Source organism: Macaca thibetana, chromosome 15 (genome assembly GCF_024542745.1).
Source record: "Macaca thibetana thibetana isolate TM-01 chromosome 15, ASM2454274v1, whole genome shotgun sequence".
In the NCBI taxonomy this organism is placed as follows: domain Eukaryota; kingdom Metazoa; phylum Chordata; class Mammalia; order Primates; family Cercopithecidae; genus Macaca; species Macaca thibetana.
Genome location: NC_065592.1, coordinates 41,483,904 through 41,509,330, shown reverse-complemented (window position 1 = coordinate 41,509,330; position 25,427 = coordinate 41,483,904). Strand labels below are relative to the sequence as shown.

The 25,427-nt window shown below is 44.8% G+C and overlaps 1 protein-coding gene across 1 annotated transcript in view; it reads right to left on the bottom strand.

The window, feature by feature from the left end:
• Positions 1–25,427, bottom strand: part of GABBR2 (gamma-aminobutyric acid type B receptor subunit 2) — a 419,555-nt gene that overhangs the window by 137,559 nt on the left and 256,569 nt on the right. The gene's annotated exons all lie outside the window — the stretch shown is intronic.

Sequence of the window (25,427 nt, the reverse complement as noted above, 5' to 3'; positions counted from 1 at the left end):
CCACTTGGGTTCTCTCCTTTCCCCTCCCACCTCTGGCCTGGGCTTGGGGGCATCCTCATTGCCATTAACTATGGCTCTTCTAAGACCTCTGCTCAACTTATGGGAACTGCTAGAGAATTCAAGAGTCACAGTTTCTTATATTTATAGGACTTGTACCTGGTTTATAGCTGCCAATGCACTTCAGAGTGCACATTTATTTTTCTTGCTCAGCAACCCATCCCCCTTTGGATGGTTTTAATTGAGAGACTATGTCAGCCAGGGTCTGTGATAACCACACTCTAAGGTGGCCGCAAATGACTCTTGCCTCCTGGCAGTCACTACTAAATTCTATCATCCCCTCCCAAATTGAATAGGGCTGGCCCCTGTGACTTGTAGGATATTTCTAGAGAAATGGCAGTGTGTGCTTTCCAAGAGTAGGTCATAAAAAGATGCCGCAGCCTGAGTTGTTTTCTTTTAGATTACTCATGCTGGCGAAAGCCAGCCACCGTATGATGGGGACACTCAAGCAGCCCTCTGGAGAGGTCCTGAGGAACTGAGTCCTGCTGATAGCCAGCATCCACTTGCCAGCCATTTGTGGGAGACATCTTGGAAGCAAACCTCCCAGCACTAGTGAGCCTCAGAACGACTGCAGTCCCCACGGACATCTTGCCTGCATTATCCGAGAGACCCCAAGCCAGAACCTTACAGCTAAGTCACTCCTGAATTCCTAACCCACAGAAACTATGTGAGATAATAAATACGTATTGAATGTAACAGATAACTAATACAGGGCCACAGGAGGAAACAATGCATCCTGGACGGCTCAAAAGAAGAGACTTTATTAAAAACTACTCACAGAGTAGGGGGCAAATTGAGGGAGTAGACAAGGGAAGGTGATGCGTCCACTGACCAGCAATGGCAGGAGCTGCTACCATACCTCAGAGTGGAAGGAGGAAATAGTGTCACTGGAGATTCATCAAAGTGGGAGACAAGGAGGAGAAGCCACAGCCACGGAGGAGCACAGCTATTTCAGGAGATGCAGCCCCAAAGCAGGGAGGAAGGCAAAGGCTGAACCTGACCTATCTCCTTCCTCCTGGACTCCAATCTCTTGCGTGTATTGAACCAGAAACCAGAAGACACAGGATGTCATCCACGGGACCAGCCTCCCAGAGCACCAGAGCAGGGCAGAGAATGCATGTATGGAAGACGAAAAGGAGAGAGACAACACAGAGACCCCCTTGGCCCCCATGCTCAGCCTTGAAGTTCTGTGAAGCTGGCTGTACGCAGGGATGGATCACATGACTGGGACTAAGCCAATAAATACAGACTATTCTAGCTATGTGATTGGTTCAGAAATGGGCACATGACCCAAGTCAGCCAGCCAATCAAAACTAATGGGACTAGCAGGGCTTTTGCTGGTGCTATCAGGAAAATGGGCTCCCTTTTTTGCTGGACTTGGTGCTGACATGATGGAAAGCAGAAGCAACTGTGCAGAGGCTGAGAATGGACCTGGCCCAGGAGAAAGCAGACCCAGAGATGGAGAGCTGGAGAAACCTCATCCTAGACTTGACTGTTATCTTTGCTGAAGCACAGTTTCCTATTACTTGGCACCGGAAGAGTCCTGAATGATCCGTTCTCATCCACATCTTTGGTGACCCTTGAGGCAGCTTTCTGGGTAGGCTGGTAAAGACCATCGATTCCATTTTACAGATGAAGAGACTGAGGTTCATTTCCCTTTATCACATGGCGACCAGTTCATTTTATTTCATGATTAAGTTAAAAACTCACCTAGGTTTTTGGGGTGTGCATGTGTGTGTGTGTGTTTGAGACAAAGTGTTGCTCTGCTGCCCAGGCTGGAGTGCAGCTCACTGCAACTTCCACCTCCCGAGTTCAAGTGATTCTCCTGCATCAGCCTCTTGAGTAGCTGGGATTACAGGCGCGCACCACCATGCCCGGCCAATTGTTGTATTTTTAGTAGAGGACAGGGTTTCACCATGTTGGCCAGGCTGGTGGTCTTAGACTCCTGACCTCAAGTGATCCGCCCACCTTAGCCTCCCAAAGTGCTGGGATTACAGGCGTGAGCCACCGTGCCCGGCCGGATTTTGGTCTATATTTTTGTCATCACATTTTATGGTTTTAGATTTCTGACTTCTATGTCAGTGGCCTTGCTGTATACATGCCTTTTATTGAAAACTGCTTCGAACTCTCTTTAGAAGTAGGTGATACACAATTACTAATTTTAGTCAAACAAGCAAACAAGGCATGGTGGTTAGGAAGATTTTCCAAGGTCACACATCTTGCAGGCAGTGGATTACAGGAAGACAGGACGAAAGCTTGTCGAGGACAAGCCACTCACTCAGTGTCTTCCCAGGGACTTCAGAACAAAGCAGGGGAGCTTTGCAGTCTGGAAGGGGAGACAAGAAAACATGTGTCTTCTCTTGACTCCTGAGTTGGCCACAGTCCTTTTAAGTGGCTTACTGGGATGATACAGTCTAGATTTCTCTGACATTGTCTCCAACTTCCCTCCCCCTTGCTGATACCATTCCAGCCACACTGGCTTCCTTGTCATGCCCACACACTCCAACTTCTTTGCCTGCCTGGTAATTTTTCACTGATGTCAGACCCTTCTTTGGGTGTTAGCTTTTAAAAATACTCCTTGAGGCTGGGTGTGGTGGCTCACGCCTGTAAACCCAGCACTGGGAGGACGAGGTGGGAGGATCATGAAGTCAGGAGATTGAGACTGTCCTGGCCAACGTGGTGAAACCCCGTCTCTACTAAAATTAAAAAAAAAAAAATTTGGCCAGGTGTGGTGGTGCACACCTGTGGTCCCAGCTACTTGGGAGGCTGAGGCAGGGGAATCACTTGAACCTGGGAACTGGAGATTGCAGTGAGCCAAGATCACACCACTGCACTCCAGCCTGGTGACAAAGCGAGACTCTGTCTCAAAAAAAAAAAAAATTCCTTAAACTATTCTTAAATTTTGTCTGGGACATATTTAAGTTCCTTGGAAGGAGTTTGACCCCTTTGGGTCTTGCCTTTAAGCTTTCTTAGGTGGGACCAGAGCTGTCTTCAGTCTAGGGTTCATTTCACCCCACTCCTGAGATGACCCCCTTCTGAGTATTCTCCCTGTGATTTATTAAATTTTTTCCCACCCAAGCTGGTGGGAACATGAACTATTCCCGGTCCTGCCTGAGCTCCGAGGATCCTTCTGCCTGTCTGTTCCTTTCTGCTGGTTCTTTCCCTCGTCTCAAGTGCTTTCCTCCGCACATGTGCCAGTAAGTACTCAGCTGAGGGTGGGAGCAGACCCCTCTGAAGACCTGCATAGTCCTCCCTCTCCATGGAGCTCTCTCTTCTCCAGTACTCTGCCTATAAACTTCTGCCTCCTTCGTCTCTGAATTCTCAGCTCTGTCTCTGCAACTCAGCAAGACTGCCAGGCTCTGTTTGGGTTCCCTGTGCTGGAAACCCTCCAGATGGTCATCTGGGCGATCGTAAGATTCACTTCCTTTGTGCTCCTCCTCTCAGGGGTCACTGTCCTCTGCTACTTGTAGCACATGTCTGAAAACTGTCATTTCACATAGCATTTGTACTGTTTTTGTTTTTGTTTTTGTTTTTAACTTGTTTACGGCACGAAGGTAAATCTGGTCCCTATTACTCCTCCATCTTGGCTGGAAGTGGGAAGTGGAAGCCTCCAACTCCAGAACTCCAGATACTCTCACCTTAGGACTTTGGGCTGGCTGCTTATCTGCTTGGCTCTCTCTTACCTACTCGCTTGCACAACTCATTCCCTCACCTCCTTCAACGCTTTTCTCAAACGTTGCCTTCCCAATGAGGCCTTCCCTGGCTAGCCCGTTTAAAACTTCTCTCTTCTCGCCGTCCACTGGTAGCATTTCCGATCCTCCTCATCCTCCTACACATTTCTTTCTTTCTTTTGGAATAGCAACTATTGTCTTCTAACAAACTGTATAATTTTCTCATTTAATATGGCAAGGACTGATTGTTTGCTTCCTGGCACTAGATTGTAAACTCTCTGAAGAAAGGGATTCGTTTTGGTTTTGTTCACAACTGTATTCCCAGCTCCCAGGACAGTACTTGGCACACAGTAAGTTCTCAAAAATTATTTGTTGAATAAATAAATGATGGAAAAGGTGATAGAAAAAAACCCCACACAAGCACAGTTATTAAGTTTGGAAATTCTGATGTGTGTGTGGGAGAGTAACTAGTATGCCTTCTGGATCAAGAGCAGAATTCAGAGAAATGGCTGGAAACACAAGTATGGCCTGGTGGTGGAGTTCCTAAAATGCCAGGCTGTATCCTACAGGCAGTGGGGATAGGGAGCCATGGAAGGTTTTGTTTTTGCTTTTTTTTTTTTTTTTTTTTTTTTGATATAGAGTCTCACTCTGTCACCCAGGCTGGAATGCAGTGGTGTGATCTCGTCTCACTGCAACCTCCACCTCCCAGGTTCAAGCAATTCTCCTGCCTCAGCCTCCCAAGTAGCTGGGATTACAGGCACCTGCAACAATGCCAGCTAATTTTGTATTTTATTATCACTATTTTAATTTTATTATCACTGTTTTTGAGATGGAGTCTCGTTCTGCTGCCCAGGCTGGAGTGTAGTGGTGTGATCTCGGCTCACTGCAACCTCTGCCTCCTGGGTTCAAGTGATTCTCGTGCCTCAGCCTCCCAAGTAGCTGGGACTACAGGTGTGTGCTACCACACCTTGCTAATTTTTGTGTTTTTAGTACAGAGTTTCACCATGTTGGCCAGGCTAGTCTTGAACTCCTGGACTCAAAGTGATCCACTGCCTTGGCCTCCCAAAGTGCTAGGATTACAGGCGTGAGTCACTGCACCAGGCTCAAGGAAGGTTTTTAATAAGGAGTACCGTGGCCAGAGATTATTTAGGAAGGCTAATCTGGTGAGTGTGAGAATAAGAGCCAGAATGAATGAGCAGCAGAGGGGACAGAGAAAAAGGGGTGGTGGTTGGTATTTCACGGAGGTGGAGTCAGCAGGGCTTGGCAGATGGAAGGGAGGAGTTGAAGATGATCGCCATATATATCTCTGTAGAAACACGGCTGGCGTGACAGTGCAAACTTTGGTTCTAAAAATCCCGCTGAGGTGGGTGGGAAGGTGGAAGGGGGGTATAAAACCAACAGAGCATTAGAGGTGGCTGACCCCAGCACAGAAACCAGGAAACTGACACTTCCCACCGGCATGAACCTGACAAGCTACATAACCCATTGATCTTCAGTTTCCTCTTCCATAAGATGGTCATAATCACATCTCCCTCACAGGGCTTGTTCCAAGGAAATTTAGTACTTCAGGAGCTTAGTAAACATTGGTTCTCATCATAGAATCTTTTCTTTTCCATTATTTTGGAGTCCTAAGAGTCCTGAGTGGTCTGAGGGTCTCTTTGACCATGCCAGGTACCACTCCTCCATCCTACAGATGAATTGAGTCACAGAACTCAGCCCCACATAAGGCCCACTGACTGTGCAACCCAGGACACGTCAGATAGATTCCATGGCCTCCATTCTGGTCACCACCACTCATAAAGGCTGGAGTGGGCAGTGTGAGCCCGAGGAGAGGACCCCAGGCTGGATGTCTGCTCCAAATTCCATCACTTTGTGGGGGGCGTGGGAGAAATGGAACATATTTCCATTACACTGGAGTTTAGAAGGCCAGGATACTCTGTTCACAGGAGACTTTAATTCTCAAGACATCTGTACAGCAGCTAAGGTCATTAAACATGGATTACTGAAACAGCTCTTCATAAGCTAGTTGATGGAATTACTAGATTAGAGGATGAACAGGGAATTTTGTGTACACTGCATAAAGCATTGCAGAGCTGCACATACCACAGGGACTCTGCCAAATTAGTGAAGGGGAGTTGACAGTGGTTATGTGGATTAAAGTATCACTACATATGGCTTATAAAGATCCTGCACACTTGAGAGAGAATATAGGTCACTGTTTTATTATATGCCATGGGTCTGTAAATACATACATGTATGTATGTAAAGACATGTACACATACATACACATGTACAAAATTACTGCCTTCTTCATACGTTTACACTAAGGATATACTAGAGTCATAGTCTGCAGGTGATCAATCACAAAAGTAATTAACTGTACACACTCTAAGGCCTTGAAACTCAAAACTTTTTCAAGCTAGCCTCTACCTTATGTTAGGCAACATCCTATATGTTTTTTCTACATATTCAAGATTAAGGTACATACTATTCCCTCAAGCTTGGGGCATAGAGGAGAAAGAAGACTGGGACATCATGTCCTCTAGGCCCAGAAAACTGGGGCCCATGTGGGACAGGACATGTTTAAGGCCCCTTTGATGTCTATTTCAACCTTTCTTTCCTCCCTGCCTGATTCATTTCTGTCTGATGATTCCTGGGGCCACAGCCCCCAGATAAAGACGATGTTTAATGTATTGATACCTGGGCATGTTTCTAGGGAAGGTGGGGGCTCAGAGGACAATGTGGTCCTGACCTCAGGGACCAGGGCTGAACCTTATGGAGAGAGTGGCTAGGTGGAAGACAAAGGGATGATGTTCACAGGTGGGATGGTTAATATTGAGTGTTAACTTGATTGGATTGAAGGATTGCATCCTTCAATCCAATGAAGTATTGTTCCTGGGTGTGTCTGTGAGGGTGTTACCAAAAGAGATTAACATTTGAGTCTGGGACTGAGGGCTGGGAAAGGCAGGTCCACCCTCAATCTGAGTGGGCACAATCTAATCAGCTGCCAGTGCAGCCAGAATAAAAGCAGGCAGAAGAACGTGAAAAGACTAGACTGGCTTAGCTTCTCAGCCTACATCTTTCTCCCGTGCTGGATGCTTCCTGCCCTCGAACGTCGGACTCCAAGCTCTTCAGTTCTGGGACTTGGACTGGCTTCCTTGCTCCTCAGCTTGCAGGTGGCCTATTGTGGAACCTCACCTTTTGATTATGTGAGTCAATACTCCTTAATAAACTCAACTTTATATAGACATCTATCCTATTAACTCTGTCCCTCTAGAGAACCTTGACTAATACAACAGGGAACATGGTGGAGCTCGGGGCACAAGCAGCTGAGCTCTGGGCCAGTCAGTGGTGTGCTGGTAAATGTTCAACAACAAGGTCTTTGAAGGGGAGAAGAAGGAAGCTCTGAAGAAGAAGGAAGTATTTGCCCATTACCATGGTGTAAATACTCCCATCATGGCCTATTCAAGCTACTAACGTAACATCATAGAACAAGAAGTTGGGAAGAGCTGCATACAGTCAGCTCTCAGAAGCTGGTATATACCAATTCCAACCCAGCCCTGGGCCCAGTTGATCAAGTGTGATACAGCAAGGGTCAGAACAGCCTTCTTCCCCAGTGAAGACTGAGGTCAGCACACCCCTGTATAAGCTGCATGCATTTTGGGGCACTGGGGAACAGAGATCCAGCAATAAGGTGGTGAGAGCCTCCACAAGTGGCTGTGGGCACGGAGAGTCACCAAGGAGGCTGTGCCACCGGGCCAAACAAGGACAGTTTGTGAGGTCCCTGAGATGCCTCCAGGGACACAGGGAAGACTAGGGGAATTGTGGGGAGTGGTTCTTGAGGTCATGCTGTTCTATAGGTAGGGGCAGCACACAAGGAGGTTTTCTTAATGTTGGTGTAACCTCATGCATAGACTTAGGCTGGAGTGGGTTCTGCCCATTGGCATCATGTTTGCCACCACAGATCATGAAAGTCTAAAGGGCCAGGCTCAGAGCAGATCTCCTCTGCACACTCCATATTCTCAGTTTTTAATGCACATTTATCAAACATCCTTCTGGACCTGATCTTTGCTTCTGCATGGGTGGAATGTTTTCCTGTGGGATTAGGCCAAAGAGCTGCACCATTCCATTTTCTCTGGGCTGCCAAGTAAATTTTCAGATTATCCAGTGCTTAAAGTATGCAAAATACTGTAGAGTCTATTGATGTATTTCTTTAATTTACTATAGTATTGTTCACAGTATATATAACTTGAGAAGCATTCAGTTCAAAATGGGAAGTAATTGCATTAGGAGCACACCCTCCATCATCCCCTCTCTTCTATAGTAACTGGTAAAACACCAAGCCCTATCAATTTTCCTCCTGAAGTGTGCCTTGAATCCATCTGCTCCTCTCTATACCCAATATCACTGAGATGGCTGATACCAGCATCCCTGCAGGTGCTGTTGCTTTGCTCTGACCTGCGCTCCCCACCACAGCCAGAGGGAGCTTCTTAAAAACACCAGTCAGGTTGCTCCCTTGCTAGACACTTTTCCACTGGTCTTAGTATAACATGGCCTCCACCCACCACTCCAGGCTTATCCCACTTTATTCCAGCCACATCCCACTTTATTCCAGCCACACTGGCTTTCTCAAAGGTGCCAGACTTCCTCTAACCCCAGGGCCTTTGCACCTGCTCTTCCCTTTTCCAGGAATGCTCTTCCACCCACTTTACCTAGTTAGCTCCTATTTGTTCTTCAGTCTCAACTCAAAGTCACCTTCTCAGGGAAGCCTTTACTGATCCCCAATCTGTCAATCATCCACAACATTTTACAGTTTGTTATGCACCTTCCTTATTTCATCTTCAAGCCTCCATGTTACAGGTACCCCTGTAACTTTCTTTCAAAGCACTTTTCACTATTTATATTGAAATGGTTATTCAGATGATTATCTGTTTTTATCTGCTTCCTCCTGGGTACAGGGATCACATCTGCTCTACTCACAGTTGTACCCCCAGCAGCCGCCACCCCCATCCCTCTCATACTATAGGTGGTTGTAAATGTCTGTAGAATAAATGAATGAGCAAAGGGAAACAGTCACATCTCTGTGGTTGTACCAGATTTTTTACCTGTGGTCCCATTACTGATAATAAACCTTCTATGGCCCAGAAAGAGTGTTTGATTGGTCCTAGGACATATAATTTCCTCACTGTCAATACCTGATTTCTCCTGTTATTTAACAACAACAAAAGATATATATACATATATATACATATACATATATATTTTTTATATATATGTGTGTATATATATTTTATATATATGTGTGTGTGTGTGTATATATATATGGTGTGGCTTTCTTTCTTCTACTACCACAGATCCTTCAATCATCCACAACACTTTACAGTTTGTTGTGCACCTTCCTTATTTCATCTTCAGAGCAACGCAGCGAGGGGTCCCTGGTCATTATTCTCACTTTGCAGAAGATAACACAAAGATTAGAGACTTGCAGAGGTCACCAGCTGCTAAGACATCGGGGACAGCATGCAACCTTGATCTGTAGGCTCCGTGCCCAGTGCTCTTCCTATTACACCAAGCTGCCTCCCCCAGCAAGCTAAATGAGCTGCCCAAAAGAAACAGCATCACTTCAGTCTTGCCTAGAATCTTGCTTAAATACTTTCAGAATCATTTTTGCAACTGGAACATTTCTCAAAAGAAGAAAACTAGTTCATCACAGTAATCAAGTCTGTCACAGAGGATGTGTGATGATGTTTGAAAATATAATCCTATGAACATCAGAACTGACAACTCTGAAACATCTCTAGGCTAAATCTGCTAATAACGGTCTTTAGCATTCAGGTTGGCACTCACATGGGTTGGTGTGATACATTTCACAGCAGAAATACCCTAACAAGGAACTTTCTCAAAGAGTAACTGGGTAGAGGACAGATTTTAATGAGGCCCTTTCACACTGAAAGGGTGAAGTGTGAGTGAGGAATAAAGGCATCAGATAAAACATGTATTTCCATGAGCCAGATGACAAGATGAGATCTCACATCAGAAAATGTGGCAAACATTTTGTAGAGGTCAGGACCTGTACAGAAAAGGAGTCAAAATATCAGGGCCATTGCCTCTGAAGATCCTTCTAGAGAAAAGTGCTTTGATTAAAATGCAGCAGACACGTGAACTGAAATTACCTCTCCTAGGTCTAGTGTTCACACACTCACTAGCTCAGTTACCCACCCTTCCACCCACAAACTCATCCACCCATTCATCTATGCCTGTCCACCAATCTGCCTAGCTATCCACCTGCTATCACCTATCAATACATCCACCATCTATCCATCCATCCATCCATCCACCCACCTGTCCATTAGTCTACTCACATAATCATCCATCTGTCCATCCATTCATCTGTATCCATCCACCTACCCACACATACATCCACTCATCTATATCCATCCACCTATCTACACATCTATCCTTTCATCCATCCATTCATCCACCCACAAACTCATCCACTCCTTCCTCTATGTCTGTCCTCCTATCTGCCCACCTGCCATCTTCCCATCTATTAATCCATCCATCTACCCACATATCCATCTGTGCATACATCTATTCACATAACTATCTATCCATCCATCCATTCATCCACCCACACATCCACCCACATATCCATCCATTCATCCATCCATCCATCCGCCTACATACTCATCCATCTATCCACCCATCCACCTATAGCTATTGACCTACCCACACGTCCATCCATCCACCCATCTGTATCCATCCACCTGTCCACACCTCTATCTGTCCGTCCATCCATCCATCCATTTATCCATCCATATTTACCTACCCACACATTTATCCCTCCATCTATATCCATCTACCTATCCACAAATTCATCCATCTATATCTAGACACCTACCCACATATTCATCATTCACTCCTTCCACTCAGTCGTCCAACTATCTACTCACATTCCCACCCCTCCACCCATCCCCCCACCCATGTCTCCACCACTCTACCCATCTGCCCATCCATTCAACCAGCCTGCCAGCCCTTCCTGTGTATCTACTATGTGCAAAACCCTGAGGAGACATTCAAGAAGTAGGGGACAGGGATGATAATAAAAATCTCTCTGATGTATCTGTTCATTAACTTCAGTTATAGGACAGGCCATGTGCTAGAAACCGAAAAAAGAGATAAATATCAGAAAGACCCTACCCTCAAGGAGTTGGTAGTAGAAGCCTTTGTTGCAAGTGAACCAATTAATTGGAGTCAAAATGATTGCAAAAGAGGGCGAATTCAAGGATTTCTACATTGTGCTGCTGAGGGCCACGTTTCTAAGAGTGGTTTGACTCTGCCCTGTTCAGTGGACACCCACTCCCTGGCCTGTCACCATTTTTTTATTACTGAAAACATGGGAATGAGGTGAAAGGGCATGAAACAAAAAGGCTATTAACCCTGCCACAAAAACCTCATGAGTAAAAAGCACAGTACTGTTTGCTGCTTTGGTAACTACACAAGCTGGCCAAGAAAATCAATGTGCTGCTGCTGCTCCCTCTCCCTTCTTTCTCTCCCCCCACCCCTCTCTTTCTCATTCTCTTTCCCACTCTCTTCTGATTCATTTCTTAAGCTTTTAAGGGGATGACCACAGTGACTTTTAAGATAAAGATAAAGCAATAAGGAGGTCACTGTTTCCCAAACCTTGTCATACGTGTGCCACCCTCATGGTTTTCACAACATCCACCCGCCATCTGTGCTTTCCTTTACTGAATATCTGCCTTAAAAAAAATGGAAAAAGAATGCTTATCTTGCTACCTTAAATGCTAGTTATATTTTTACAGTGCACATTCAAATAAACATGCAACATTAAAATAAAGAGTGTGGGTCTGGATACTAGCTACCATGGTTCCTTCTTGGGCACCTGCCGCTCTGTTGGAAAAGCTGCCATTGCTGCCAGGCTGTCCTCCAGGGCCTGCCTCCTGTGAGATGACCTGAGAGCTCAGACCCAGGTTCCCCATGAAGGCTTTGCTGCTTCATTGTTACTGCAGAAATTTGCTTACTAATTTTTAAATCCAAAGGGACAGTCAGCAAAGTCTTCCAAAGAGCAAATTTGAAAAAGAAAATGTAATGTTAAATGCAATGTTAACACTAACATAAATGTTAAATGAAGGACACTAACATTGGGCTTCTAGGTAAAATCTCCTTTGAAAAACAAATTTGAAAACTACTGGAATACATTGATACATAGCTATATACATGATGAATATGAATACCCATAGACCACATATTTAGGGGTGTGTGTGTGTGTGCATGCATGCATGTGTGTTTGTGTGCATATGAATGTGAGAATGTGAATTACCAAAGATGGCAAGAGCTGCAAGAATCCAACTGAAGCAGCTGGTTGGGGACCCACCAATCACAGAATCTCCTGGAAAATTAATTATAGGTGTTTGAGGGTCTAGAGGACTGTGGAGTTGGTATCCAAATATATTCTTCCTCATCATCCTTGCACTAATTCAGCACATACTATGTCCCAGGCACTCAACATGTATAAACCTCTTTAATTGTCACAGCCCTTTAAGGTAGGCCCCGTTGTTATCTATAGGGGTTACTGGGGGGCTTGCCCAGTATTTTGGCCTCTTTAGGGCCAAAGCACCCTCAATCCCCAGCTCCTGAGAATATGGGCTACTAAGGGTCCCAGCCTGGTTCCTCACTGTGAATTACCCTCCACCATGAGGAACTGCCTTGCCTAAGGATACACCCGCTCTGAGGGCCAGTGACTAGCTGATAAGAGGATACCTGGGCCCAGCCTCTGCACCATCCCAGCTCCAGAGCTACCAGAATCAGCTGGGGCCTCAGTTGCAGCCACACTGCTGTTAGCTTCTTGTTCTGCCCAGGCCTGTCCCCTTCACTTCCCTACAGGTGTATCCAGAGCGTGTTCTCTGACAAATCTTCTGCACACATGTCCCATCTCTGAGTCTATTTACAAGGAGCCTGATCTAAGGCACTATCTATGTTTTATAGAAAAGAAACTGAGATGAAGAGAGGTTGACTTCTTGCTCAAATTTATCCAGCTAGCAAATGGAACCAAGATGTGAACCTAGGAAGTCTATCTCCAGGTTCCATGCTCTTAACCATTTCATACCTCTTAGGAAGACAAAGGTGGGCACCCCCCCTCCAGTCACTTATAGTTCCCCACTTCCCCCCTTCCACAATTTACAATGCCCCAACCAGACTCCAGGTCTTTACTTTAAAATTAGTGGTTTAGGCAGTAATTCTAGGAAGCTTGAATTCCATTGAGAAAGAAGAAGGAGGTGGCAGTGGTGGTTAGAATTTCATGAGAAACTGGCTCTTCCGAGTGTCCTTCTCTCCATCACGCAGGTCTGGCCCTCATTCAGGCGGGCACAGAGTGTCACATCGAGTGTGTGTGAGTAACTTCTGCATGAGCACAGGCAGGCGGAGCCAGTGTCCACCAGGGCCCAAAGCCATGCCATCCTGTCGGCTGAGATTTATGTCAGCTGTCTTCTCCTGATTTCAGAAAACTTCCGAAGCTCCTGGGCTAACATACCTTGACACACACACACAGAGGGGATTCTGGTCTCGCATCAAGAGAAATGCATGTAATCTTCAGATTCGTTTTTCATACGGGATCTGGATATATCTCTGAGTATTTTCCTCAATAGTGGGGCTATCACTAATGTTTAATTATACTATTTACTTTAAAATATTTGCTATTTAGATTTTCAACATTTAAAAATGTACATTCTTAGGTTTCTGTATGCAAAAGCAACAAGACTTTTGCTAGGCTAATAACTATTTCGTTAGCAGGAGCTTGCAAATACCATTATTTCCCTCTAAAATTAGCCAACTACCTATGGTATCTTTAAAAATACTTAAAAAATAAGTGTACAGCTAAATAAAATTGCTCTGTCATAATAAATAATAGCTAAATAAAATTAGCTCTCACAAAATAAATAATAAAAACTCCTCTGAAGGGAGTTATTACTACTACTACTATTATTATTATTATTATTATTTTTTGAGATGGAGTCTCACTCTGTTGCCCAGGCTGGAGTGCAATGGCATGATCTCAGCTCACTGCAACCTCTACCTCCCGGGTTCAAGCACTTCTCCCACCTCAGCCCTATTTCCAAATCCCAAGTAGCTGGGATTACATGCGTGTGCCACCACAGCCAGCTAACTTTTGTATTTTTAGTAGAGACAAGGGTTTCGCCATGTTGGCCAGGCTGGTCTAGAACTCCCAACCTCAGGTTATCTGCCTGCCTTGGCCTCCCAAAGTGCTGGGATTACAGGCATGAGCCACTGCGCCCGGCTGGGAGTTACTATTTAATGGGTATGCAGTTTCACTTTAGGATGATGAGAAAGCTCTGGAGACAGATAGTGGTGCTGCTTGTATAACATGGTCAATGTGCTTAATGCCACTGAATTTGTACATTTAAAAATGACTAAAACAGTAAACATTATTTTATACATATTTTATCACAATTTAAAAAATGATAGGGTTAAGAAGATTGAGAACCATTGCCATGGAAAAAGTTTTATAATGTGAGGGACCAAAATAAATGATAAAGAAATTAAAAAAAGAAAAAGGATCACATCTGAATGTGAAGTGTCCCATGGGTTTGTCTGAATGATATGAGGTTTTGGGAGACTGATTTCTCTTTGGTGCATGCCTGTACTTTTCACATTTTCTACAAAGGACATGGATTATTTTAATAATCCCAAATAAATATGTATTAATATGTGTTATTTTGAAACACATGAATAAGTTAGAACATGGCAGGTGAGGTTATAAAATGCCCTCCCTCCTCCGAATCAGGGGAAAGGTGGGTACAATATAAAGAGTCTATTCCAGTGCTGTGGCCAGAGCTTTCAGTGAGGCTGGCCCAGAATAAGGGGCAGGGGCCTGGCTTCAGCCTTGCCTCTTACTCAGCAGGTTAGGGAGAGCCACAGAGCTCCCCCTGGAAACTAGGGTGGTGGGAAGTGCTGATCTCATTGGTTTATTTCTGCTTTGTCCTTCTCAGGCTGGATTCTTTTGCCCCTAATGGAGGAGAGCTTTTATAGATGTAGGATAATGGTTAAAAGTGAGGGTCAACAGTTAGACGGCTTGTGTTCAAATCCCAGCTTCTCTACTCACTAGCTCCGTGACCTTGGGCAAATTTTTTAATCTCTCAGGTCGAATGAGAGGGTTAAATTACTTAATGCTCTACCTCCTTAACCTCTCAGCTGCAAAACAATGACAATAACAGTCCCCACTTTTTGGGGATGTGTCAGTTTGCTAGGGCCATCATCACAGTACCACACACTAGGTGGCTTAAACAATGGGAATTTGTTATCTCAGTTCTGGAGGCTAGAAGTCTGAGATCAAGGTGTTGGCAAGGTCACTTCCTTCTGAGGGCTGTGAGGGAGGATCAGTCACCTTCTGGTGGTTTGCTGGCAATCACTGGCGCTCCTGATGATATAGAAACCTCATCCCTATCTCTGCTTCATCGTCACATGGCATTCTCCCTGTGTGCCTGGCTGTCTTCAAATCTCCCCTTTTTTATAGGAACACTGGTTATATTGGATTACCTTACTTCAGTACGACCTCATCTTAACTAATCACATCTGCCACAACCCTACTTCCAAATAAGGTCACATTCTGAGCTACTGTGGGTTGCAGTTCAGCAGATGGATTTTTTAGGGGGGCACAATTCAACCCATAGCAGGTGAATGTGAGGATTAAGTGAAATAATACATCTAGGAGCTTGGCATAGCACTCAGCATATAATAGGCATTCAAAACTGTTAGCCATTCCTATTATCATGACATCGGTCATTACAGTGATTTGCTATGACCACCATGTCACTGGCTCCTTCCAAGGAGCCTCCTCTTTGTTTCTCCCAGGGATAAAGACAGAGCCTGCACCTTCTGTTGAAGCTCTCATAAGCTGATACACTCCCCCACACTGCTTTTCTTAAGGAAATAGCTATTTTTTCCCTGACTTGATGAAGTCAAACTTGCAAGCTTTGGAAGGTTAGGCATCAATTCAAACAAATTGCTAAACCACATTATTTTGATCTTTCAAATTTGTCTGACAGCAGAAGGAGTAGGTTTCTTTCCTGTGCTGTACATTGTCTGCAGTCATTTGTAATTGTATTTAAATTAACGGGGGAAAGGCAGCCAAGCAACACCTAAGAGCACAAGATTTTGAGACACTTGCATTTAGATCAGAAGACCTAGAATGTAGTTCTGAGCCAGGTTCACCAGTTATGCACTGTGGGACCCCAACATAGCTCCTTTGCCTTTCTGAGCTATAATTTTGTAATTCATTCAATCAGCAAATATATTTCATGGACTAAAATCTGGGTCTTATAGACACCAGGGGTACAGAGATAATTATAGGCCCCACTGTCAAGGGGCTCAGAGTCCAGCAGGAGGAGGCAGATAGACACACAAATAGTGCAGTGCAGAGGGGAACCGTAACATCCTTCACTATTAATATGGGGATGGTAGTACCTGCTGTCTCTCTGATGCATCTCACCTGGTTGTTCCCACTGTGAGCCCTTTGGGGGCAAAACCTTACATCTTACTACTCCTACCTGGCCCTGGTCTGGCTTACTGGAGGTGCAAGGAACGCTGGTTGAATTAATTGGATACCGAAATGCTTAAGAATATGGACTTTGAGTAAATCAGACTTGGTAGCCTTGCATAAACTCTCACTTACTACCTGTGGGATCTTGGGTTCAAAGTTCAGTCAAATCACTGAACTTTGCTGAGCCTGTTTCTTTAATCTATGACATGGTCGATAATTATTTAAATCATCTGTTCACTAAACAAATATTTATTAGGCACCTACTATGTCCCGGGCACCCGGTTCTAAGCCTTTAGAGATACAGCAGAAAATAAAACAGACAATAAATAAGTAAAATATGTAGTATGTCAGATGGGGCTAGCTGTTGTGGAAAAGAATGAGTAGAGTGGGAGTGGGTGAATGGGGAGGGAGTTGCAATTTAAAGTAGAGTGTCAGGTTAGGTCTCACTGGGAAGGAGAGAGGAGGGGAGAGACGTGAGATGGGTCAGCCAGCCAGATGCAGCTCACTGGAGGAGTGTACCAGGGCCTGGGAATTATATGTCCCATCATATTCAATAATGAGGGAACCGTGCTTAGAATGCTTCCTGGGATACAGTAGGAGCTCATTAATTGATAACTATTATTAGCATGAGTGAATAAATGTAATTGCATTAAGGAAGGAAGATGGAAGAGACTATAAATGCACTCTGTAAACGGCAGTCACACAGCAAGGATTATTATTATTGTAGTTGTTGTTTATTACTAGCAATTACCTCTCAAAAATGTTTCGGACAATCTGAAGTCACAGAGGGCCCATCAGCAATTGCTTCTGCTGCTCAAGCCCTGGGATTTGAGCCCCAGAGAGATGCTTATGGGAGAAACAAGAAATTGGGAGGGGAATAAGGGATGAGTTTTTCTGCTGCCTCAGGAAGGGATTCCTCCAACGCATGTGTGCACGTTCACATGCACACCCGCACACACACACACACACACATGCACGTGACCTTGTGTGAATTACTGATACCAGGTATCACAGCAAGAATTTGGTAATCACTATTAGCAGACTCAAGAAATCTAAGTTCTGTTAGTACTTCTGTTGTCAGTTCTGATTATTTATTGGGTTGAAAAGTCTTATTAGTTTATAGATGCCTGGAAGGCAAAAGAGTAGAAAAGTGTGATTGAATTTCTCAATCATGTGCGAATTTAATCCAACAACATTAACTAGAGGTTACCAGGAATTATTGAGCTTCTACCAGGCATAAAGGGCTAGGTGAAGTACGAGGGGATCAGAGAAAGGAAGGGCTGTGGTCCCTGAAAATCTGGGAGACACTAATTCGTTGGAGGAGACGAATATGGCTCTCCTACAGGCTACTGCAACGGGCAAGGGTGCATGCAAAATGCACCAGGGGTGAGGGAGAAGAGTCCAGAACCCTCCAACCGGGTGTGGGGGAGGTAAGGAGGACCACTGGTTCTAAAGTTACACATATGGTAACTATAAAGTTATAGTAAAAATTTTCTCTTGAAAATGCTTAAATTTCCCATAAATACACATGGGTGTCTTAGATAGGGTTCTCCAGAAACAAAGCCTAGGACAGGGAATCACATGTCCGCAATTTGTTAACGACGTGTTCTCAGAAGAAACCTGTAAGGGAGAGAAGAAAAAGCAAGAGGCCATGCTCAGATGTGGTTTCAGATGAAGGTGAGCCTCAGCCTGTTCTGGTTGGAAGCCCTGGAGGGTAAATTGCACTGGGTGTTGTACCAATGCATCCATCCATCATTGCTGCAGGCTGATGGGGTGGGTGTAATTCCCAGGCACTTCCAGGCAGAAGGTACCAATCGCCCAATCCTGTAGGGAAGGCAGCAGGTGTGAGCCATTAGCAGAGGCACCTGCAGCAGCTGGGGGATGGGCAAACCTGAGCAGCCCTCTGAAACTGAGCTCAGGAGATCTGCGTGGGACACCATCAGCATCTGCTGCCATTAGCTTTTGTGTATAATGCTGAGTGGTAATGCTTAGGGCTGCTGGAGCACTGAACTAGTCAAAAGGGAGGAAGAGGAAGGAGAGCTGAGAGCAGACACCTTCCACATTAAGGTAACTTTCCAATCCCTAGAGTGAATGGCCTCAGGAGAGAACTCAAGTGTTCTTGCTTAGAGGCAAAGTTTACTTGGTTCTGTTTGGATATTAAACCACTACAGCCTTCATACAAGTTAAAAGATTTGTTTATTGTTTAGAGGATGAAAGGAGATTATATATATGAAATAGAATGGTACCTCACATGTATGCAATGATTGTTTGCTGGGTCTTGATTAGACCCACACAAACTCTTCTTTGTAAAGTAGCCAGCTTAATAGCAGTAGTAATAACAATAGCAATAATGACAATGTAGTTCTTAGGCACTAAACCTTACTCTTATTTCCCACAATAACACTTTGAAAGAAGACATATTTACCTCCACTCTACAAATGAGGAAACTGAGGCACAGAGACGTAAATAACTTCTCCAAGGTCACACAGCTCTAAGAGATACATACACTGTGACCTCTTTTTGCTTGAGTTTCCAAATGTGCAATTCTTGTTAGAGTTGATAACTGCCATGTCCTGGGCAATGGTACATTTCAACTGAGTTTGAGGGTGGGCTGGTTAGCCAGAGAACAGAGGGAGAGAGATTAGAGTCTCAAATCAGCTCCTATGTTATGTTTGTGTGTGATGCAATTTCACTGGAACAACCGGGGTCTGGGATGTGCTGGGGACACATGAGGTATAGAGAAAGTTCTGGATGGGTTTGCTGTTGCTCCCGGGCAGCAAGCAAGAAAGGAACATGAAAAAGGAACCTCAGAATAGGAAACCGTGGGGTGGCACTGGACGCTAGCACAGGGTCACTGGAATGAGCCCTGTGTTCTAGTGCTCCCAGTTGTTATACCACACTTGGACTATTTCAGAGCTTCTAACAAGTTCTCTAGTGACAGCCTTGAGCACAAAATCAAGAAACAGGCACAATCAGGATAATCTGGGGGATAGAGTCATAACTGGAAGAATGACCAGCCCCAAATGGTATCAAATCTTGACTGGGTAGAGTTTTCCCTATTTCTGGATGGAGTTCCCAGTGCCCTGTTTCTTGTCTTTTTCTTTCCCAGATTCAACCTAAAAAAGACTTCTATGAGCTAAATGATGATATCAAATATAAGACACAAATGTCTGGCTGGTGGGAGGCCTGAAGTTTAATTTCTACATTGGAAAGTAAAACCAGGACCCTAAAAGATCAAACATGCAGGAGAGATGGGACAACTCTAACAATATGATATGTAACTCATTTGTGTGTGTGTGTGTGTGTGTGTGTGTGTGTGTGTAAAATTATCTGTTTTGACTTAAAAAACCAAGTGCACAAACTCTAATATCAGAGTAGGGCGAGGCAACAGTGGGTATGAAATAAACATGGGTTTGAGCCAACATTGCAAATTCCCCTGGAACGAGGAACCTGTAGGTTTTCTCTAGCTACCTAGTTTGACCTTACTTGGAGTACTTGGAATTCCAACCAAACTGAGTTTAACTCTATGATGTCCTCTTTTTAGGTAAAAAAATTGGTAGGGTGGGTGGTGGGGTGGTGACTTGTCTGGGGGGTGGGGGAAGCATTTTTTGAGTCTTAGTAGAAATAATTTTTAAACATCTTGCAGAAACTTTAAGGGGTATACTGGCTAAGGCTGGATCCCTCTTCACCAGCAACAAAAGCAAATAGATCAATAAACTCTGCAAATCGCCATCTGCTGTTCTTCTTCACTTTGGTGAGACCGATTAGAAGATAACAGCCATCGGAGGTGAAATGCCTGAACCTAAGGGTGCCAGCCTCTCCTGACATATGTTACACTAGGATGTCCAGACCCGCTGCTGGTCGAGAGATGCTGGGCAGAGGATGAAGGATGGCTCTATTATTTGGAGGAACTTATGGGTCACCCTCTTTCCAGCTGTGATCGTTCCCACATAAAGTACACCCACCTAGAATGAGGGACAGTCACAGGAAACTTTAGCAAGAATGGAGCCCTCTTCTCATAATCCAAGACATTCCCCGGGAGCCTCTTTCAATTTCCCTATGGTCAAATGCTCTTGACGCCTAAAAGCCCCCATCCAAACCCAGTGTACATGCCCTAAGGAACTCCTGGAAAAGCATGGATTCAATTTTCATAGGATAAAATGAGAGTCTATTAATTTATTTTATTTCATTTTTGAGATGGAGTCTCACTCTATCGCTCAGGTTGAAGTACAGAGGCATAACCAGCCTCTACCTCCTGGGCTCAGGTGATCCTCCCACCTCAGCCTCCCAGGTAGCTGAGACTACAGGTACCTGCCACCATGCCTGGCTAACTTTTGTATTTTTTGTAGAGACAAGGTCTCATCATGTTGCCCAGGTTGGTCACAATATCTTGGGCTCAAGTGATCCACCAACCTCAGCCTCCCAAAGTGCTAGGATTACAGGCAGAAGCCACTGCACCCGGCTGATTCTGTTAATTTAGCCACCACAATCTCAATGTGCTGTCCTTTTAAGAGACAAATCAGAAAATACATTTACCAAACAGGGTATACTGCCGGTAACAGCCATCATATCTTAGCCTGACATACCCAAAGGATTTGTCCACTTTGAGATCTGGGAGGTCACCCTTGTTTTAAGAGACTGGAAACTGGAAAGAGTTTTAAAAAACGATCACCTGAAGAATGTTAAGGCTTTGATTTTCACCTGAAGGCTTAGCCAGTATTTCCAAGCATGTGCTGAAAGGTTATGGTCTCCTGAAGATGAATTTAGTGCATCTTGATTAGGAAAGCCAAATGAAAGTAGTCTGTTCAGCCACCGCACACTGACATGTTAAGTGTTGGGAAGAGGGGCCTGGTATTGCATCCTCACTCCCACCACATGCACAGGAGGGTTCCCCACAGGATGGCTACCTTGCAATTGTTGATTAGCCACCCTAAGTGAAACTGTCTTTCCTCCAGAGGCCTTGGGCAGACCTTGGATACTGCCTAGCAATTGTTCCTCTACTTGTCCATTCCCACTGCTATTGAATGAGGGATTCTTGGGGGAAGGGACCACATGTTATTCCTCTCTATACTCCATACACGCAGTGCACGGCTTGCTAGAGCAGTGAATGAATGTAGGAGCAAATCCATCGCCAACAGGTTTAAACACAAAGTGTGTGTGTGTGTGTGTGTGTGTGTGGCCCAAACAATTCTCAGGTTATTTAAGAATCTCTTAGACTGCTATTTAATATGTGAATTCCTGAGCTTTACCATAAGACCACAGAATCAGAAGTTAAGGGGTGGGGCCAGGGAACCTGCATTTTAAATGAAGCTCCCTGGGAGATTCTCATGCCTTTAGAAGTTTAAGAATCATTGCCCTAATGATAAGCTCTGCTGAACTGGGTTCCAAGCCCTGTTACTTTCAGAAAAGGGGATTCTCAGACTGCTCTGGGCTTTTAAGATTTAAATAGCCAATTCTAGCCTGAGTTTCCTGGTTGCATAATTGACAGAAGAGGAGGATGGAGGAGGGAAAGCATACTAAGACTTCTAAATCATGGAGGGGCAATCCTAGGGCTGAACATCAGAGAGATGGATGGCCCCCAAGTCATCGGTGGGCCATAGGGACATTGAATCCCACTTCAGAGTGTTCCCTGAGGAGAGCCACTGGGAGCAGAGCTTCTAAGAAGATAAAACAGAACTCGCCTTGATTTAAGGTGGATTCCCAACCTAGGATGCATGGAAGACATTTCTTCATCCACATGCCAAGGCGGGACCACAGGCCCAGCTCCCGGCAGAGAGTGTGCATACTGAATCAATTGAAATTGAATCACGGATATAATTAATTTAATGTGTTTAAACGATTTCCCATGTAGTAAACATGCTAAATGAGGGGGCACCCAGACTAAGATGTCTGCCTAAGAGTGGAAAAATGGATACTGTGTGTGCTGTATAATGAAAACCCTTCAGCAAATGGAAAATGCTTCCATTTATTTCCACCTCCCATGTTCTTTTCCTTTCTAACTCTTTATTTATAGCTGAACTTGGCCTTCTGTGGTTTCCTTGAACCACAGAGACACTTTTTATTTTGTCAGAAGATGTCCTTTTTTCTGTGACCAGAAGACAATTTTAATGAAACCTGTCTACAACCCAGTGACAATCACCTGTTAATATGTGACAAAGGGGATAGGAGGAAGGTAACATGGAGTGCAGGACTGTTTCACTGTTGCGGTCTGTGTCCACTAAAGGGGCACTTATGCAAAGAAAAGGGAGATGGTGTTGAGTGGGTGGAGGCAGGGCCTGGGCAGCTACCATTCCCGCTGTGCTAAACAATCTTGCTGCATGGCTCTGAAGGAGTCATTTTCCCTCTCTGGACCTCAGACACTCATCTACACCAAAAAGCATTGAATTTGAGGATATTTAAGACAACTTTCAGTTTTGATGTTCACTGAGTTCTGAGTCACAAGCTGGAGCAGACATAAACAGGTGCCAAGGAATTTCCCATTAAAAAGAAACTCATCCTCAAGCCGTGGAGAACATTTCAGGCAGTCTAGCTAATTGCTCATCAAGTAAGGATTATGTATTATTTGGCTTAGATGAAAGGGAGCATTTAGAAGTGGTTATAACTGATCTCCAATTAAGATCTATCAGGCACCTGGGCAAAATGCAGAGTTCTAGGATTATGAAGGATGGCAAAATGCTTTCTAGATTCTGTAGCTCTCTATTCGTCCATTTCAACTTTGGATACTTTGAATTCATTTTGAAACAGCCCTGCCAAAATGCTACTTGTGGGACCCTGGGCGAATCCCACCCCTCTCTGAGTCTCAGTCCATGAACTTGTAGGATGAAGAGAAAGCACTTTGGAGGTATTTTGATGGGTGTTCTGTCCAGCATTTCTGAGGGAGGGGTCTCAGGGGCTGCAGGGGTGGGGAGGGGGCTGCAGGAAGAGGGGGCTGAACAGGCAGAGTTCAGGGCTCCTTCTCTGTTCAACTGAGAAGCTCTTCTTTAATCAGTTTTATATACCAGGCTCCACGTGAGATTTTATAACACAGAGTTCTGAGAATAAAAATAATTCTTGAAGCTACTGGTCTGAGGAAAGCTGTTAAAGTTTCCAGCCTGAATCTAGGCTGTGCTACAAAAATGGACTTCACCAATACATTGTGGGAGTGAATTTCTCAGAGCCTTTAGTCCAGAATGGCTCTCCTCAGGGATTTTGGAAATCGACTTCGTTTGAGCAAACGTCAGTGCCACCTCAGTGCCTCCCCACTGCCGCCCAGCAGTGGTCTGAAACCCTGCTGTGCATTAGAACTACCTGCAGAGTTTGTTAAAACACAGATGGCTGGGCCCCACCCCTAGAGGTTCTGATTTAATGGGCCTGTGTGGGGCCTGGGAACATGCATTTCTAACAAGCTCCCAGATGATGCAGACCACACTTTGGGAAGGGTTGGCCTGGAAGATAAAGGCCAGTCTCCTCAGCATGTCCCTCCAAAACTGGACCCCAGCTTCCCTTCCCAGCCTCCTCATCCAGCTTCCCAGTTTTCCAGCCCAACTAACGGTCCTTCCATCCCTCTTGCATTTCTCCCTTGCTCACCATGCTCCCTCTGGCCAGCTCCTTTCTGCACGTCTAACCCCTGCCCACAGTTCAAGGCATGGGTCAAATGCTACTCTTCCAAAAAACCTACCCTGACTTTTTCACTAAAAGTCGCAGAAATCCCTCTGGGCTCGGGCTCGGGCTCAAATAGTTTCTCTCACAGTGCCAAGCACTTTTAACCTCTCATTGTTTTTGTCTAGGCCTTGCCCCTGCATGTGAGCCACAGGCTCTAGGACAGGGAGCCCATCTTACCTCGGAATCCACACCATTATCCACACCTTCAGCACCTGCACAGGGTCCAGCCCACCAGACCAACAATACAAGCCTCAGCACAGGTATGCACGAATATGCATATTCAAGAAATGCCTCAGCCAGCTCAGCTTACCTACCCTTAATTCCCCAAGACAGACTGACTCGACTCTGAATCTTTAAATTAGAACACAGGACAGCATTTTAGCCCACTCAATCTATTCTTCAGATGAATTTTCCATATTTTCTGGAGCAGAGGCAGTGATGAATACATCATGAGACATAAATAACTACCACTTTGGTCCATTACCTTCTGCAGCAACTAAGAGCTAGACCCAAGTTCAAATCCCACGTGACCCTGTTTAGCTATAGTACTTAAATACTCTGAGTTTCAGGTTCCTCACTGTTCATGGGGATAATAAGAGCACCTACTTCCCATGGATGACATAAGGATACAGTGTAATCATTATTAACAGTAACAATAGCATTTATTGAGTGCCTGCTATGTGCCCAGCACTAGGCATATAATATTGAGTCTAACTACGTTATGTACTTAGCACAATGTCTAGCACATAATATGCAATCAAGAAGTATTAGCCATATTATCATTGCTTATTTTCTCAACTTCCATGCAAGATTTATATTATTATCCCCATTTTCCAGATGAGAAATTTGAGGCTCAGAGCAAGTAGCTTGCTCAATAAATATTAACAAGTTGTATTGTATAATGTGTAATATTTATAACTAGCTTACAAGGTAAGTATGATTTCCATTGTGTGACTGAAAACTGTAGTTCAAAGAAGGTAACTTGTAAATGAAGGCCCAGGATTTGACCCTGATTTTGGGTCCACAGCTTCTCCTGGCCCACGCACCCCACCATCTGGTAAACTGTGCCTGCACTGTGTGCGCAGTCAACTCTCTATGCCCCTTTTTTTTTTCTTTTGAGATGGAATTTTGCTCTTGTTGCGCGGGCTGCAGTGCAATGACACGATCTCGGCTCACTGCAACCTCTGCTTCCTGGGTTCCAGCGATTCTCCTGCCTCAGCCTCCCAAGTAGCTGGGATTACAGGCATGCGTCACCACGCCCAGCTAATTTTGTATTTTTAGTAGAGACAAGGTTTCACCATGTTGGTCAGGCTGCTCTTGAACTCCCAACCTCAGGTGTTCCACCTGCCTCGGCCTCCCAAAGTGTTGGGATCACAGGTGTGAGCCACCATGCCTGGCCTCTATGCCCTTTCTTATCCAAGAGTCATAGAAAAGCATTTTCCCAATGTGTCCAAGAGCACACACTGCCCCTGCCCCTTGTC